At 43.3% G+C, this 16,401-nt stretch overlaps 1 protein-coding gene across 1 annotated transcript in view; it reads right to left on the reverse strand.

Annotated features, from left to right (window-relative positions):
* Nucleotides 1–16,401, reverse strand: part of LOC139578683 (tensin-3-like) — a 70,238-nt gene that overhangs the window by 19,428 nt on the left and 34,409 nt on the right. The window lies entirely within an intron of this gene.

Consider the following 16,401-nt stretch of genomic DNA (forward strand, 5'->3'; position numbering starts at 1 on the left):
GAGATGTTTTCTTACACACTGCTCTTTGTGAGTTCTCACCAGATCCTGTCTATTACCTCTGTACTACAGCCATATGTTCTGTCGAGAGAGAGAGAGCGCTACAGACATGCTCAGCATGAGCTCCTGATTTATCTCTTTTTAAAATGAGATGAACATCTCCAATCTAAAAATAATTCCAAACAAGATATGATGAACAACAACTCTATTCAATCGGAATATATATTTTTTTTTACATTGCTCCTCAAATGAAGTAGTTTTATACTCTCCTTAACTAGCTACACAACAAAAACCTAGCCAGCAAGCTAAAAATTGAGCTAGAACAAACCTAGCAAGTGCAGTTAACACAACTACATCAAATGACCAAACTGAGTGAATAAACCAAAAAGCAGCACGCACTCTAACCTTAAACATAGTTTTTTTTTGTGTGTGTAAAGATTTTTCACTATTTTTGAAGATTTCTTTTAGCTAAATTAGAGTAAGCTAGCAACATAAGCAGACAAACTAAAACGGTTGCCGTGGCAACGGTGCAGCAGCAGCAGAGCAGCAGCAGCAGAGCCCACAGGCACCAAGTGTTCCCTCAGCGCTGAGTCCATTCTCTACCCTCCAGAGGCCAAAAAATGACACAACAAGGAAAGCTTTTAAACAGAAACTACTAAAGGGGAGGCCAGAAACCCTTTTCACAGACCTGTACAAAAACGGCGATGTGAGTAATTTCATCTTTCTCACTGACCAGCCAATGTATGGCGCTCAGCAGGCTGCTCTCACTATGGGTGAAAGTAAAAGAGACAGACAACCCTGACAGCACCATGATAACATTCAACCTCTACAAGACTGGGACTGTCATGGTGCAAGGTAACCTATTTAATTTAAAGACTGAACATTTGATGTCATTCCCCAAAGATCCCACAAACAAGCCCCTTCAGGCAGGAGAAGCAGTGTGAGTCATGTTGAGTAATGAAGAAAAAATGTAGCCATCATAAAGACCTCCTTGTATCCACTACAGCCCCCTCCCACTCTCCCCACCTCTCTCTCCTCTCTTTCTATCTCTCTCTTGCGCTCTCTCTCTCTCTTTAATCCTTCTCTCCTATTCTTTCATCCCTCTCTCTCCCCCTCTTCTCCATTGACTTGATGTTGAGGAATTTAGGCTGAATTAAACCCCCTCTTGTCATCTCCAGTACTAGATTACATACACACACACACACACACACACACACACACACACACACACACACACACACACACACACACACACACACACACACACACACACACACACACACACACACACACACACACACACACACACACACACACACACACACACACACACACACACACACACACACAAACACACACACACACACACACCCTGGTCAAAAGTAGTGCACTATATAGGGAATAGGAGGACATTTGGGATGCAAGCTTTCTATATGTTTATGGTGACCTTACCCTACATCTTCAATGTAAACTAAAAGCTGGTGCCAATCTTGCCTGGGGACGTCCGACTGTGTGTATGAGAGTGCATGTACAGTTGAAGTCGGAAGTTTACATACACCTGTGCGTCCCACGTATTCCTAAGACGGTTAACATGTTAAAGGAGAACTTCTGTCGAGATAAGCACAACTGTCGATACAACCTAATATCACATCCATCTATCTCTCTACCTACAGTATATCCCCTCTTTCTGTCTGGAGTATTGGGGAAGGAAACACTGCCGCTACCACACTTTCCAACCAAACTGCATTAATTAAGGAACAAACTGAAGTGAAAGGAATTACAACAACTCTTGGAGGGCAGTGGAAGTTGATAAAAGTGCTTCGTTATTGTTAAAAGTAAGAGCAACACGTTTCGGCCCTTAGCCTTGTGTAGACCGTTGACCCCGTGCTGATCCCTCTGAGTTCGAAGAGCATCAGACACAGGCCTTAAACTTTAGAGGTTAAAGGTCAATAGTCAAGAGGAGCTGATGTCACTGCCGTTCTCTAACTACAGCAATCACATTCCATGATGCAGTCACACACACGCGCACACACACAAACAGCCACACACACACACATAGGCACATACACACACACTAGATCTCTGGTACCTGACACGAGCCCGACGCACCCTGACATTATACATAGGGTTAAGGCAGGGTAGGGCCTGTTTTTTCAACATTAACTAGGGTACGGGCAAGGCTTGTGTATCACTAAATTGATCGCTAACATTTTGAAGCTGAGCCATTTGCGCATGCTCTGTCGCGCAGTACAGTCATATCTGACTATGATCATAACATGGAGTCAGAAGTGCTTCAACCTCATGTAACCTCAAATATAAAACAGGAGAGATTATTTCACAGAAAACAATATTGTTCCTGGAGTTTTGAGTGACGAAAAGTAACTAGCAGCTAACTGCTCTTTCATGTCTCTTCATTGAGCAAAGCAACCCAAGCGAAGCCCTTGCTATGGATACGGTAGGACTTGAACATCGTGGGTAAAGGTAGGGCTTAAAATTCATGCCCGTGCAGGGCTCTAACACATACACACATCAATAAGCTCTCAGAATCTCACTGCAGAATCTGACTTTTGTCCATAAACGTCCGATGTTTAAAGGTTAGGTTTAGGCAGTCATTCTGAATGGTTAAGATACGGGTTAAGGTTTGGGATAAGGTTAAAGCAAAAACAACTCCACAGTTAAGTTTAGGCATTAATTGCGAATGGTTAATTAAGGGTTAAGGTTTGGGATAGGGTTAAAACCAAAAAAATTAAAACAAGTGCCGAGCACTGGGAACAAACACACGACCCTCAGAGCTGGCGCTTGCTGCTTACGCCCATCCACCATCCCTGTCAAAACCCAAGCTTTCTTGATGGTAATAATGCTCAGCGTTGCCCCTAGTGGCTGGTTTGATGTAATTTTGAAGCGGAGTATGCAGCAGAGTGGTGGTGGTGGTGGCGGGAAGCGGCAGATGCAGCAGAGTGGTGGTGGGATGTGGCCGGTGCCGATGGTGAGTGCTGGGATGCCGCCAGTAAGCGAGAGTGAGCAATTGTCGGAGCGGCCGATGCAGCAGAGTGGTGGTGGGACGAGAGATCTGGGACTCTGGTAAGCAATAGTAAGCAAACGGAGCGGTGTGGTGGACCTACGGTGATCAGTAGTGAGTCCCCCTGACATCCACAGGGTGACGCTGGGACATTACAGGAAGTGAGGGAAAAAACATAACAAACATAGCACTCTGGGGCTCTGGTTCCGGGGATAGGGGGGCAGCTGCAAAGCTGGAGCATTGAGTGGGGAAAGCTAGCAGGTTACCAGGTGCACAGAGTCTGTTATAGGTTACCAGGTGAATAAAAAAGTCTGATGGGTCCACACTCAAAAGTTCTCGCATAAAGCTTAATAAGTAAAAATAATCACTGCATCAGGAATAGCAGGGATAGCATACACAGATCTTTCACTTTGCAGCCTCCTTCAGCGTGTAGGGTGCTGTCTGTTTGAGGTTACCAGGTGCACAGAGTGCGTTTGGGTCACCAGGTGCTGGTGGTTGCTGACAACGGGGCTATAGAGGTCTTAGTGGCTGGGAGAGAGGTACTTAAGTGCAGGTGCCCCGGTTCGCCTGGTGGGCGAGGTTGTGGAGGTGGCTGACCCTGGCCGGGATGCGGTGATGGGTGATGCCCAGAGAGAGAGGTGTTGGCCTGGGTAGGGAGCGTAAAGAACTTAGGCCCAGGGAGAGGGCAGGCAGGCAGGGAAGGGAATGTAGGCCTAGAGGCCTGGAAGTCTGGATTTAGTGTGTGGAGTTCCATGGTTGAGATTAAGCTTAACTCTAAGGCCCAGGGAGAGGGCAGGTAGGCAGGTGTGAGGCCCAGACATGAGGTGCCTCGAGTGCAGCAGAGGTTACCAGTTCAGTGGGGGCCGACCTGAAGGTCAGGTAGGCCCCAGGGAGAAGGCTCATGTGAATAGGTGTGTGAGTGACACTGTATTTCAGGGGGCAGAGTAGGCAGCCTCTGTGGAGGTTGGCTGCTCTGTCCCTATTTTTTGGGGGGCCTACTGGGCCTCTGGTGTGGAGGGCTGGCAGAGGCCTAGAGCTGGGGCTTGGGCTGGGTGACTGGGTGAGTGACACTGTCCTTCTGGGGGGCAGAGCAGATGCCCTGGGTTGGGCCCCAGCCCTCCTTGGCCCTCCCTGGACCTTCCCCAACCCAGCCATGAACCCTCAGCCCACCCCAGAGGGCCCCTAGAGCTATCCCCCCTATCTGCACATGTTAAGCCGTTCGGTCACCAGTTGCACGTTTGGACTTAGTGTCTGGAGCGCTCGCATTGATTTGTATTGGGTTCCCAAATGGGCTAAAACTACCATTGGCGTCCCTCAGTGGCCGACCTCAGGTGGGAGCTGTTGGCCCCTACTAGGGTGTCTCACCCAACCCGGCCATGGAACCCCAGCTCACCTGGAGCTATATCAGATAGTCTCTGGAGCGAAAGCTTGGCCCGTATCCATAAAGCGTCTCAGAATAAAATAATTGTGCTGAAAATAGAGACATTTTACTCCTACTCTTATGGGAAAAAATAAAAGCTATGCGTGAACCCTCTTTAGTCATAAGAGTCACACCAAGTCGACAGATAGTTAGGAATATTTAGGGAACCTCATGAGCTTAGAGTTACCAGCAGGTTTCTCGATAATTAAAAAAAGAAATCAGCCAGTCAGTGGTTCCTGGGCCACAACCAATTGCTTTGGAGTTGATAAAAGAACGTGTTGATATTTCTATATGATCATCAATAAATAATCGAGACCTACATGCAACTCTTGCGCTTTTGACATTGATTTCACAAGGCCTATTTGACATGATATGCTTAAATACTTGTAACCACTAGGCTAATAAATAAATACGTTTTTCTTTTGATTATTTATTACCTACGTCATGTTATTTCAAGTTATCCATTTGGAGCGCAACATCACGTTGTAAAAAAAGATGTCTAAATTGGGCATGTCTATAAGTTTGGCAAATGAAGGCATCTAGGGCTTATGTTAACTTTGATTGTGTTCGATGAAAATGATTGACTTTTCAAACGTTGTATGCAACATTATCGGCAAGAGGCTTGATGCCTACTGTGCCAATGCGATTTAGAGCTGTTAAATGGGAGTGACGATTGTGTTGATATAATGGTAATTATTCCAAAAAATCCGCTTTCATTAACAACCATCAGAATTGGTTAATAAAACGTTATGCATGTCAACATGTTAGGCAATAATTAAGAGTAGGCAAAGTGATCGTGTCGGGGAGTTCACAGCTGGTGATGCCTCATCACGATTGGTTATTCCCCAATTTAGGACAATGTCAACGAGTGTCATCACTATCTTTTCTTTGCAGTACCTCAAACTGTCTTGATTACCTGCTGAGATAAACTTGAACGAGTTGATTTTACATCCGTCTTAACATCCTTAAACCTACTCTGAGCTAGGAGTTATTTTTAACACGATTCCTAAGACCTTTTCTGAGATGCTTTGTGGATATGTGCCCAGGACTCTGTGGAGCGTGGAGCCCCCCCCCCCCCCCCCCCCCAGTGGCCAACGAAAAATGTAGGCTGTTGCCCCCCGGTCTCACCCAACACATCCATGAACCCCCAGCCCATCCCCAAGGGCCCCAGGAGCTATCGCACCGATCTGCACATGGGATTACATTCGGTCACCAGGAGCACGTTTGGAATGTCTCTGGAGTGAAAAATGCCTATACACAGTACAGTTTTGCTCTCAGAGCAGCAGGATAGCTAGTTGAGCTTGGGTTCCCAGGTGCCTTTGGTTAAAAATACTGTAAAATGATCAGCGGTATCCCGCAGTGGCCAACCCCGGGTGGGGGCTGTTGCCCCACGTCCCTGGGTCTCCCTCATTTAGCATGTAGTGAAACATGAAAGCATGGTAGTTGTTTACAATGTATTATGATGGTCTGTGTCCCAGCATTTTCCGGGTAAAGTGACCACAAATGTAGTTATTTATGGTACTCACATAATGAAACATTGACTACTCGCTCTGCATAGCAAAGTGTACTGGACCTTCTAAAACCTTTGGACCTGGATATGGTATGGTTAGAAGAATGAAGGGAGTCAAACATTGAAGATTGAAAATAATTTGTGTATCTCCCTTCAATACCATTTTAGTTGGCTCTCAATCATTCAACTCACTTGGCTACTGTTATATCATTTTAAATAGCCAACATATAAAAAAGAAAATGTGTTAAAAGGTATTAATTAGCATATTATCGCATATATACATTTTCATCATGTAATTCTCAACTGTGGTGGTAAATTTCTGTATTACCAAATGAGGAGAGACAAACTTCACACACTAGTCAGAGTTATACTTAAACTACATCTTTAATAATAAGAGCTTTGCAATAGCAATGACTTTCAATGATTCACTATTTCTAATGAACCGTTGAGAGTGGCAAAACAACGGCTACTGAGATCTTTTATAGCAAAGATCCACCCCCTAGTCGACATAACAAACCACAAACCACAGGAACAGTTCACAAAGGAAGACTTTATAAATGAGAAAGGAGTATCCCGTAGCCAGATAGCATTCATTATACATTATCGTTCAGTTTGGCCCCTAAGACGAGGTTCTAATCTCGTTCCTGGTACGGTAGAGCACAAACATTACCTCATGTTCTCTGGAATGCACTTAATGTTTTATCTCCCAAAGACGTGGTAAATCTCCTCTGTCAGTGTTATCTCATAGAGGCCCATCCTCAGTAGAACACACACACACACAATAGTTAACAGAATACTCTATTCTGTCGAATAAAACAACCATTATAATGCAATACAAGCATTATAACATAATCTTGCAATTTCAATGACACAACATATCACAAGAAACAGCAAGTTACAATGACTCCCTTTGTTTACACTGTGTGAATGTTCCTTGGGCTTGTCGCCATGATGAACGGTTAGCTTGACTGAAGCTAACTTTAGACAACGTTAGCTTCCATGCTAACAGACTTGAATAAATTAATTCAACTATCAGAACATCATATAAAAATAAAAATAATATCATTACACTCCGCTTAAGGAAATAGGGGGCGCCATTTCCACTTTGGGAAAAATAGTGCCCAAATTAACCTCTACTTCATCACCCTCCCGGATCCGGGATCCTCCTCATCAAAAAAGCTGACTAGCACAGGGATATCATATAATATAATTTTCATGAAATCACAAGTCCAATAGAGCAAATGAAAGATAAACATCTTGTGAATCCAGCCATCATTTCCGATTTTTAAAATGTTTTACAGCGAAAACACAATATGTATTTCTATTAGCTAACCACAATAGCCAAACACACAACCGCATATTTTCACCATGTTTCCACCGCATAGGTAGCTTTCACAAAACCGACAAAATAGAGATAAAATTAGTCACTAACCAAGAAACAACTTCATCAGATGACAGTCTTATAACATGTTATACAATACATTTATGTTTTGTTCGAAAATGTGCATATTTGAGGTATAAATCATAGTTTTACATTGCAGCCACCATCAAAAATAGCACCAAAGCAGCCAGAATAATTACAGAGAGCAACGTGAAATACTTAAATCCTCATCATAAAACATTTATGAAAAATACATGGTGTACAGCAAATGAAAGATAAACATCTTGTGAATCCAGCCAATATTTCCAATTTTTTAAGTGTTTTACAGCGAAAACACAATATAGAATTATATTAGCTTACCACAATAGCCAAACACACAAACGCATTTATTCACCGCAAAGGTAGCTTTCGCAAAAACCAGCAATAGATATAAAATTAATCACTAACCTTTGGACAACTTCATCAGATGACAGTCTTATAACATCATGTTATACAATACATTTATGTTTTGTTCGAAAATGTGCATATTTAGAGCTGCAAATCGTGGTTATACATTGTGAATACGTAGCAACATTTCCCCAGAATGTCCGGAGATATTTTGGACACTCACCTAATCTGACCAAAGAAGTCATCATAAACTTTACTAAAAAATACTTGTTGTATGGCAAATGAAAGATACACTGGTTCTTAATGCAACCGCTGTGTTAGATTTTTAAAAATAACTTTACCACAACATACAGCTTGGGTTATTGTGAGACAGCGCTCACCAACACGGCGGAGAATAGGCATCAACATATTACACAGAAATACGAAATAACATCATAAATGTTGTCTTACTTTGGCTGAGCTTCCATCAGAATGTTATACAAGGAGTCCTATTTCCAGAATAAATCGTTGTTTGGTTTTAGAATGTCCATTTCTTCTGTCGAATTCGCGCCACAATGCTAGCCAAGGTTGCTAACATTCCCATCCTCTCTTGGCGCAAAGAACGGAAAACTCCAAAAGTCCCAATAAACGTTGAAAAAACCTACTTTATGATGTTATTATCATATGTATCAAATAAAATCAGAGCCGGAGATATTCGCCGTGTATACCGAACGCTTTTCAGAAGACAATGTCGAGGTCCCTTGCGCGCCGTCGAAGACAAAGAAAATACCGGAACTGTCACTCCAAAAGCTCTTGTTCGGCCTCAGATCAAGCTAGACACCCCATTCCACCTTCCACTGCCTGTTGACATCTAGTGGAAGGCATATGAAGTGCATACATATCGATAAATAAAAGCCAGTTGAATAGGCAGGCCCTGAAACAGAGCCTCGTTTTCAGATTTTTCACTTCCTGTATGGAAGTTTGCTGCCAAATTAGTTCTGTTTTACTCACAGATATAATTCAAACAGTTTTAGAAACTTCAGAGTGTTTTCTATCCAATAGTAATAATAATATGCATATTGTATGATCTAGAACAGAGTACGAGGCCGTTTAAATTGGGCACAATTTTTTCCAAAGTGAAAACAGCGCCCCCCTATTGACCTGTGGCCTGCTGGAGGTCATTTTGCAGGGCTCTGGCAGTGCTCTTCCTTGCACAAAGGCGGAGGTAGCGGTCCTGCTGCTGGGTTGTTGCCCTCCTACGGCCTCCTCCACGTCTCCTGATGTACTGGCCTGTCTCCTGGTAGCGCCTCCATGCTCTGGACACTACGCTGACAGACACAGCAAACCTTCTTGTCACAGCTCGCATTGTGCCATCCTGAATGAGCTGCACTACCTGAGCCACTTGTGTGGGTTGTAGACTCCGTCTCATGCTACCACTAGAGTGAAAGCACCGCCAGCATTCAAAAGTGACCTAAACATCAGTCAGGAAGCATAGGAACTGAGAAGTGGTCTGTGGTCACCACCTGCAGAACCACTCCTTTATTGGGGGTGTCTTGCTAATTGCCTATAATTTCCACCTTTTATCTATTCCATTTGCACAACAGCATGTGAAATGTATTGTCAATCAGTGTTGCTTCCTAAGTGGACAGTTTGATTTCACAGAAGTGTGATTGACTTGGAGTTACATTGTGTTGTTTAAGTGTTCCCTTTATTTTTTGAGCAGTGTATATTGTCCTACTAATAACAGGGTTAAAAATATGTCTGTGAGAATATCCAAGGGTGTCACAATCGTTACAATGAGTGGACCAAGATGCAGCATGGTATGGTTCCATCCTCTTTATTTTGAAGTGAAACTCAAAGAAAACAATAAATGCAAACCGAAGCGTGAAGCTGCTATAGTGCTCACAGGCAACTATACATAGTCAAGATCCCACAAAGCACAAAGGGGAAATGGCTGCCTAAATATGATCCCCAATCAGAGACAACGATAAACAGCTGCCTCTGATTGGGAACCATACCAGGCCAACATAGAAATATAATCACCTCGATGTCCCACCCTAGACACACCCCGACCTGACCAACATAGAGAATAAAAAGCTCTCTATGGTCAGGGCGTGACAAAGCGGCTTTTATATCATTCTAAATTATTATTAATAATAACAATAACAATAATAATTGCTTTGTTTAAAAAATAACAATATTTTGGAGATGATTTCGTTTTCAAATAACGTAAAATGAGCGAGAAAAGGCCATTCTTGAAGATGGGGTGAGACATTGTTAGTAATTTGTAAATACAGCCCGTTTGTTGTTTTGAATGATTTATTACTGTTTTTAAAGGGAGAGAAACCAAAAACCTACAATCATCTTTTGGGTTTCCCAGTTGAGGCCAGCACAGGTATTGAACCAGCATCTGTAGCCACACAGCTTGCACTGCGATGCAGTGTCTTAGACCGCTGTGCCACTCAGGCACTGTACAATGTGACTGGTTGGGAGTAGGCTACAGTACTACAGTAAGAGCAAAAGTAATCCTAACATTTCCACACCTCTAATTGTAGTCTAAGTTTCTCTTAGAATAAAAACCTTAGTGTAACAACAGTTTAGTAAGTAATACTGAAGTCATGCACAATTATCAATTTCTATTTAGGTTTATGTCTCCCATTCATTGTCAGTTAGTGACATATTAGCGCCTTGGGACCCAAAAACATAATCAGTGCTCTAACTCCCCCTTGCGCTGGTCTGGAGCAGTGAAGTAGTGACGCAGGGTACCGTACTAAACCACAAACTACCTCAAGTGCCGCAGCACAATCACAAAACTTTTAGTGGAGCAACCACTGTATTTCCCTTTTTCTTTGCTGTTACAGACAAACTAGGACCTGACTTTATCAGACACTTGCCCATACTGGTATAACAAATTATCAACATAATACCAACCAACCTCTTTTGACCTTGTGGGGTACATTATTCTGCCATTGTACTATGGTAACGCACAATTAATAAAGATGGTACCATATGATAATTTTTGGTACCATTTATCATAATTGTACGTTAACATGGTAGAATGTATAATGCAGGTTGAAGCAATGGTATTTCCATGATCCACATCTATACCATGGTAAAATGAGGCAATACCATGGTATTATTTAGGTGCATGGCAGTGTCATCATACTTCAAAGCTAAAACCATGGTACATTTCCATGATTCAGACTATACCACGGTATAAGTTATAATCTATAAGTTATAAACTTATAAACTGTGTGTTTCGAGCCCTCAATGCTGATTGGCTGACAGCCGTGGTATACCACCGATATGACAAAACATTTATTTTTACTGCTCTAATTATGTTGGCAACCAGTTTATAATAGCAATAAGACACCTCGGGGGTTTGTGGTATATGGCCAATATACCACGGCTAAGGGCTGTATCCAGCAACACCGCATTGCGTCGTGCGTATGAACAGCCCTTAGACGTGGTATATTGGTTATATACAGTACCACACCCCCTCGTGCATTATTGCTTAATTATAAACTGGGTGGTTCCAGCCCAGAATACTGATTGGCTGACAGCCGTGGTATATGAGACCGTATACCATGGGTATGACAAAACATTTGTTTTACTGCTCTATTTACTTCAGTAACCAGTTTATAATAGCAATAAGGCACCTCAGGGGTTTGTGGTATATGGCCAATATACCACGGCTAATGGCTGTATCCAGGCACTCCACGATGCGTCGTGCCTAAGAACAGCCCTTAGCAATGGTATATTGGCCACCCCCCTCGGGCCTTATTTAAATAAGTACCGCCTTGTAACCGGTGGGTTCATGGAAGGGAGTGGTTTACATTGCTAGGTAGTCTACTTGTTCCAAAATTTGACTGCACCGTGTCAGCAAATATAATTTGTGGTTTCCATTAATCATCTAAGGCAAAGATACCTGAATGTTTCCGCTTTCATCTGGTTTGGTGCAGGCCCCCAATGTCTGGTCTGGAGATTGAAGTCACAAGCTCTGCTGGAAAAAGCTCTGGTCTGCCCTAGAAAGCCTATGTACGACAATATTTTTGGACTTTTGGGCTCTGAAATGTGTTTATTATGATCAAGTTCAATCCCCACAGTGAATTATTTTAAAGTCTGCTACAAATAAATAAATGTAATTAAATAGTGATCTATTCTGACTACTACATTGGCCGTTTGTCTGTCCAGCAGGCTAGGATCGGAGGTTCCCTGTTGACTCTCTCAGCAAGGATGAAAGCGACTACATTGACCATAATCCTTTGCTAGTTACGGCCACTTTCACCATAATCCTTAACAATCTTTTGGTGCCATTCAGCCCCATTCACCAATATCGCGTGCTTCAAATTGAAATGCTTCCGGCTTCATGCGCCATCAGAAGTTTTCAGTGGATTACGTCAGCGCTATAACTATATACTGGTGATAGCTAGTAACTGGCTAGCTACAATGTAAAACAATCTATAACACACATTTACAGCTTATTACTTGAACACCTAACTACAGTAACATGCTGACTTTACAATACATTACTGTAAGGACTTTGGTTAGTAAACTGTTGCAGATTTACAGTCGTCAGGATGTCATGTGATGGTCCCAGATAGTCCTAAACCATCCCAAACCATTATATGTAAAGTAATAAAATGGTATGGTGGTTTTAAAGGTCCTGAACAGTCATTCTGATTCCCATGTAAAATAGCCTTTTGAGTGACTAAAGCATTTAGCAAAAACACAAATGAATTCACATGTGAAATGTCACATTCGAATTTCACATGAAATTTCACATGTGATATGTGGTTGTTCCGTAAGGGGGATGCCAGCAACCTGAATTTCCTGTTAGGCCACCAGGTCTATGGCCATGACACAGATCGTCCACCAATGTATTGGCAAGAATACATTTATGCACTGCTAAACGTTGCTCAGAGTTAAGTTAATAATTGTACGATTATCTGACACCAATGAAAAAGTACCAGTGGGGTACTTGATTGAGTGTGCATAAATGCTCTTGGGATTTGAACATTCAACCGTTTGGTCTGGATCTCATTAATGTCTCAGCAGTGCCACCAGATATTTATTTGTGGCCAAGAACATACGCTGAGTATACCAAACATTAGGAACTGCTACTTAATTTCTTTAAGCTACTTTACTAACCGTAGCTGATAAAGCGTGAGGTAGAGGTAGCGCGAGGTGACGCTCTAGCACGTGTTGTGCTGTGTGTGTTGGTTACTGTGACTGTGAGTGAGTGACACAGCCCTTACAAAATGTACCATGGTACTACTATGTTACTTAAGAAATTAGGTAAGATAATAAGGTGTTACCATTGGTGTATTCAAATCAAGGTTTTTTAGGGACTTCTTAGTCCAGGACTAATTTTAATCTCTGTCTGGGAAACTGACTGTTAGTCTTTTCCTCTCCTCTTTTCTCTACTCTTAGTATTTTACTCTCCTTTTTCCCCTGGCGTGTGTTCCTCCTCTCTCCCTGCTGTCTGGCCTTGACAGTCTGACACACAGAGGACAAAGACTCCTCAGTTAGGACAGAACCATGTAGTACCACTTCTAGATGGCAACGAACCATGGGCATGATTCTTGCCGAACCCCAAACACACACACGCATGTATGTATACACATTCCTGCACGCATACACACATATTCAGGCAAGCGTACATACACACACACTAAAAAGCAAGCAAACATTCACACATACCTCTCTCTCTCCCTCTCTCAAACATACATTCACACTATGCAGGAACGAAGGCACTAGCATCCACAAAACTCCCTATTGACCACAGGAATGTGCTCTCGTTAGCTCCCCTACACACACACACACTTAGAGGCCCAGTCTGACAGCTATTCACTGGATCACACAGAGACACAGAGAGAGAGAGAGACCTCGCGCGCACACACAGGTCTCATTATTCTCATCCTATCTGGAAGTTATTCATCAAAATTAATAGTGCACAATACCCCCATTAGCACCTTCTCCCCCATTGTTCCTCTCGGGACCTCTCAGGGGCTAGCTAGACTCTAAAGCATTCACCTGCACAGAAGACAAACTAGCAGGCGCGTCCCTTTAAATGAACTTCCACTATCCTCTTCTCTGTTGTGTTTTAAATCAGCTTCCCCTGTCCCCCTCTCTGTTTTATTTGGCCTGAAAGCTTTACCTACTCACTGGAATTTGAGAAACCAGAGAGAGTTATGGGAAGACTGAAGAGTAGAGTAGATAATAACACTAACGCAAACAGGAGAGAGTAACAGAGAGAGGGAGCGAGAGAGAGAGTAACAGAGGGAGGGAGCGAGAGAGAAAGAGAGTCACAGAGAGAGGGAGCGAGAGAGAGAGTAACAGAGAGAGGGAGCGAGAGAGAGAGAGAGAGTGAGAGAGCGAGAGAGAGTAACAGAGAGAGGGAGCGAGAGAGAGAGTAACAGAGAGAGGGAGCGAGAGAGAGAGTAACAGAGAGAGGGAGAGTAACAGAGGGAGCGAGCGAGAGAGAGAGAGTAACAGAGAGAGGGAGCGAGAGAGAGAGTAACAGAGAGAGGGAGCGAGAGAGAGAGTAACAGAGAGAGGGAGCGAGAGAGAGAGTAACAGAGAGAGGGAGCGAGAGAGAGAGTAACAGAGAGAGGGAGCGAGAGAGAGAGTAACAGAGAGAGGGAGCGAGAGAGAGAGTAACAGAGAGAGGGAGCGAGAGAGAGAGTAACAGAGAGGGAGCGAGAGAGAGAGTAACAGAGAGAGGGAGTGAGAGAGAAGGAAAAAAGAGAGAGGGAGAAGGGAGAGAGAGAGAGAAGGGCCAACCACACAAGAAACATTCCAGAAGCCATGTGTAAATACCAGGGGTCTGCAAGAGAGAGGGGGAGAGAGAGAGAAGGGTGCTCTCACAGAACCTCAGAATGGAGGGAGATAACACAATATAAGCACAGAGAGGAACGGGAAAAGAAAGACAGAAAAAGAGAAACAATAAAAACAGAAAAACTACAGAAACCAAAAGACAGAAAAAGAGAGCGCAGATAAACACATATTTACTGACACACACACACACACACACACACACACACACACACACACACACACACACACACACACACACACACACACACACACACACACACACACACACACACACACACACACACACACACACACACACACACACACACACACACACACACACACACACGAGATATACTGTTAGCACTGAGGTGGTTAGGCCCAGTAAGTAGGAAGTCTACTGTGTGCAGCTCATCCTGCACTATCAGCTCAAACATACAATACCAGTCAAAAGTTTGGACACACCTACTCATTCCAGGGTTTTTCTTTATTTTTACTATGTTCTACATTGTAGAATAATAGTGAAGACATCAAAACTATGAAATAACACATGGAATCATGTAGTAACCAAAAAAAGTGTTAAACAAATCAAAATATATTGTATATTTGAGATTCTTCAAAGTAGCCACCCTTTGCCTTGATAACAGCATTGAACACTCTTGGCATTCTCTCAACCAGCTTCATGAGGTAAGGGAAAGGGGGATACCAAGTAAGTTGTACAAATGAATGCATTCAACTGAAATGTGTATTCCGCGTTTAACCCAACCCCTCTGAATCAGAGAGGTGCGGGGGTATGCCATAATCGGCATCCACGTCATCGGTGCCCGGGGAACAGTGGGTTAACTGCCTTGCTCAGGGGCAGAAGGACAGATTTTTACCTTGTCAGGTTGGGTCGGAGATTCGATCCAGCAAACCTTCGGTTACTGGCACAACGCTCCTACCTGCAAGGCTACCTGCCGCACCAGTCACCTTGAATGCATTTCAATTAACAGGTGTGTCTTGTTAAAAATGAATTTGGGGAATTTCTTTCCTTCTTAATGCGTTTGAGCCAATCAGTTGTGTTGTGACAAGGCAGGGGTGGTATGCAGAAGATAGCCCTATTTGGTGAAAGACCAAGTCCATATTATGGCAAGAACAGCTCAAATAAGCAAAGAGAAACCACAGTCCATCAATACTTTAAGACATGAAGGTCAGTCAATCCAGAAAATTTGAAGACCTTTGAAAGTTTTATGAGCGCTATGATGAAACTGGTTCTCATGAGGATCGCAACAGGAAAGGAAGACCCAGAGTTACCGCTGTGCAGCGTATGTTCATTAGAGTTACCAGCTTCAGAAATTGCAGCCCGAATAAATTCTTCATAGTTCAAGTAACAGACACATCTCAACATCAACTGTTCAGGAGAATGCTTGAATCAGGCCTTCATGGTCGAATTGCGGCAAAGAAACCACTACGCCCTCTTCCAAGATAGCGTAGCAGTGGGGATGTCTGTTTTGATTGTCTTGTCCCATCCCTTGTATATATTGTTTTTCTTCGTATATATTTGTATTATTTTTTTTAAATATCATTTTCCATCTACGGACTGAACATACTCTCCTGCAACCCGCCTCACCCAATGTGGTATGGATCTGCTATTTTTACACGTTTGAACTGGAACCCCCTTCAGCAGCTAGCCAGCTAACTAGCAACTAGCTAGTAGTTAGCCTGGAGCTAGCCTCAAACTAGGCCCATCTCCCAGCTAGCCGAAGAGATTCCATCAAGCAATCCCCGGGCTTCAATTACCTATTTTGCCAATTGGCCTGGACCCTTTGCTGCCGACACGGAGCCAAGACGATCCATCACGAATGGTCTACCGACGTAACCGTCCGAGGGGTTTCTGTCCCGAAGCAAGC

The sequence above is a fragment of the Salvelinus alpinus genome, chromosome 6, assembly GCF_045679555.1.
Source record: "Salvelinus alpinus chromosome 6, SLU_Salpinus.1, whole genome shotgun sequence".
Taxonomy (NCBI): domain Eukaryota; kingdom Metazoa; phylum Chordata; class Actinopteri; order Salmoniformes; family Salmonidae; genus Salvelinus; species Salvelinus alpinus.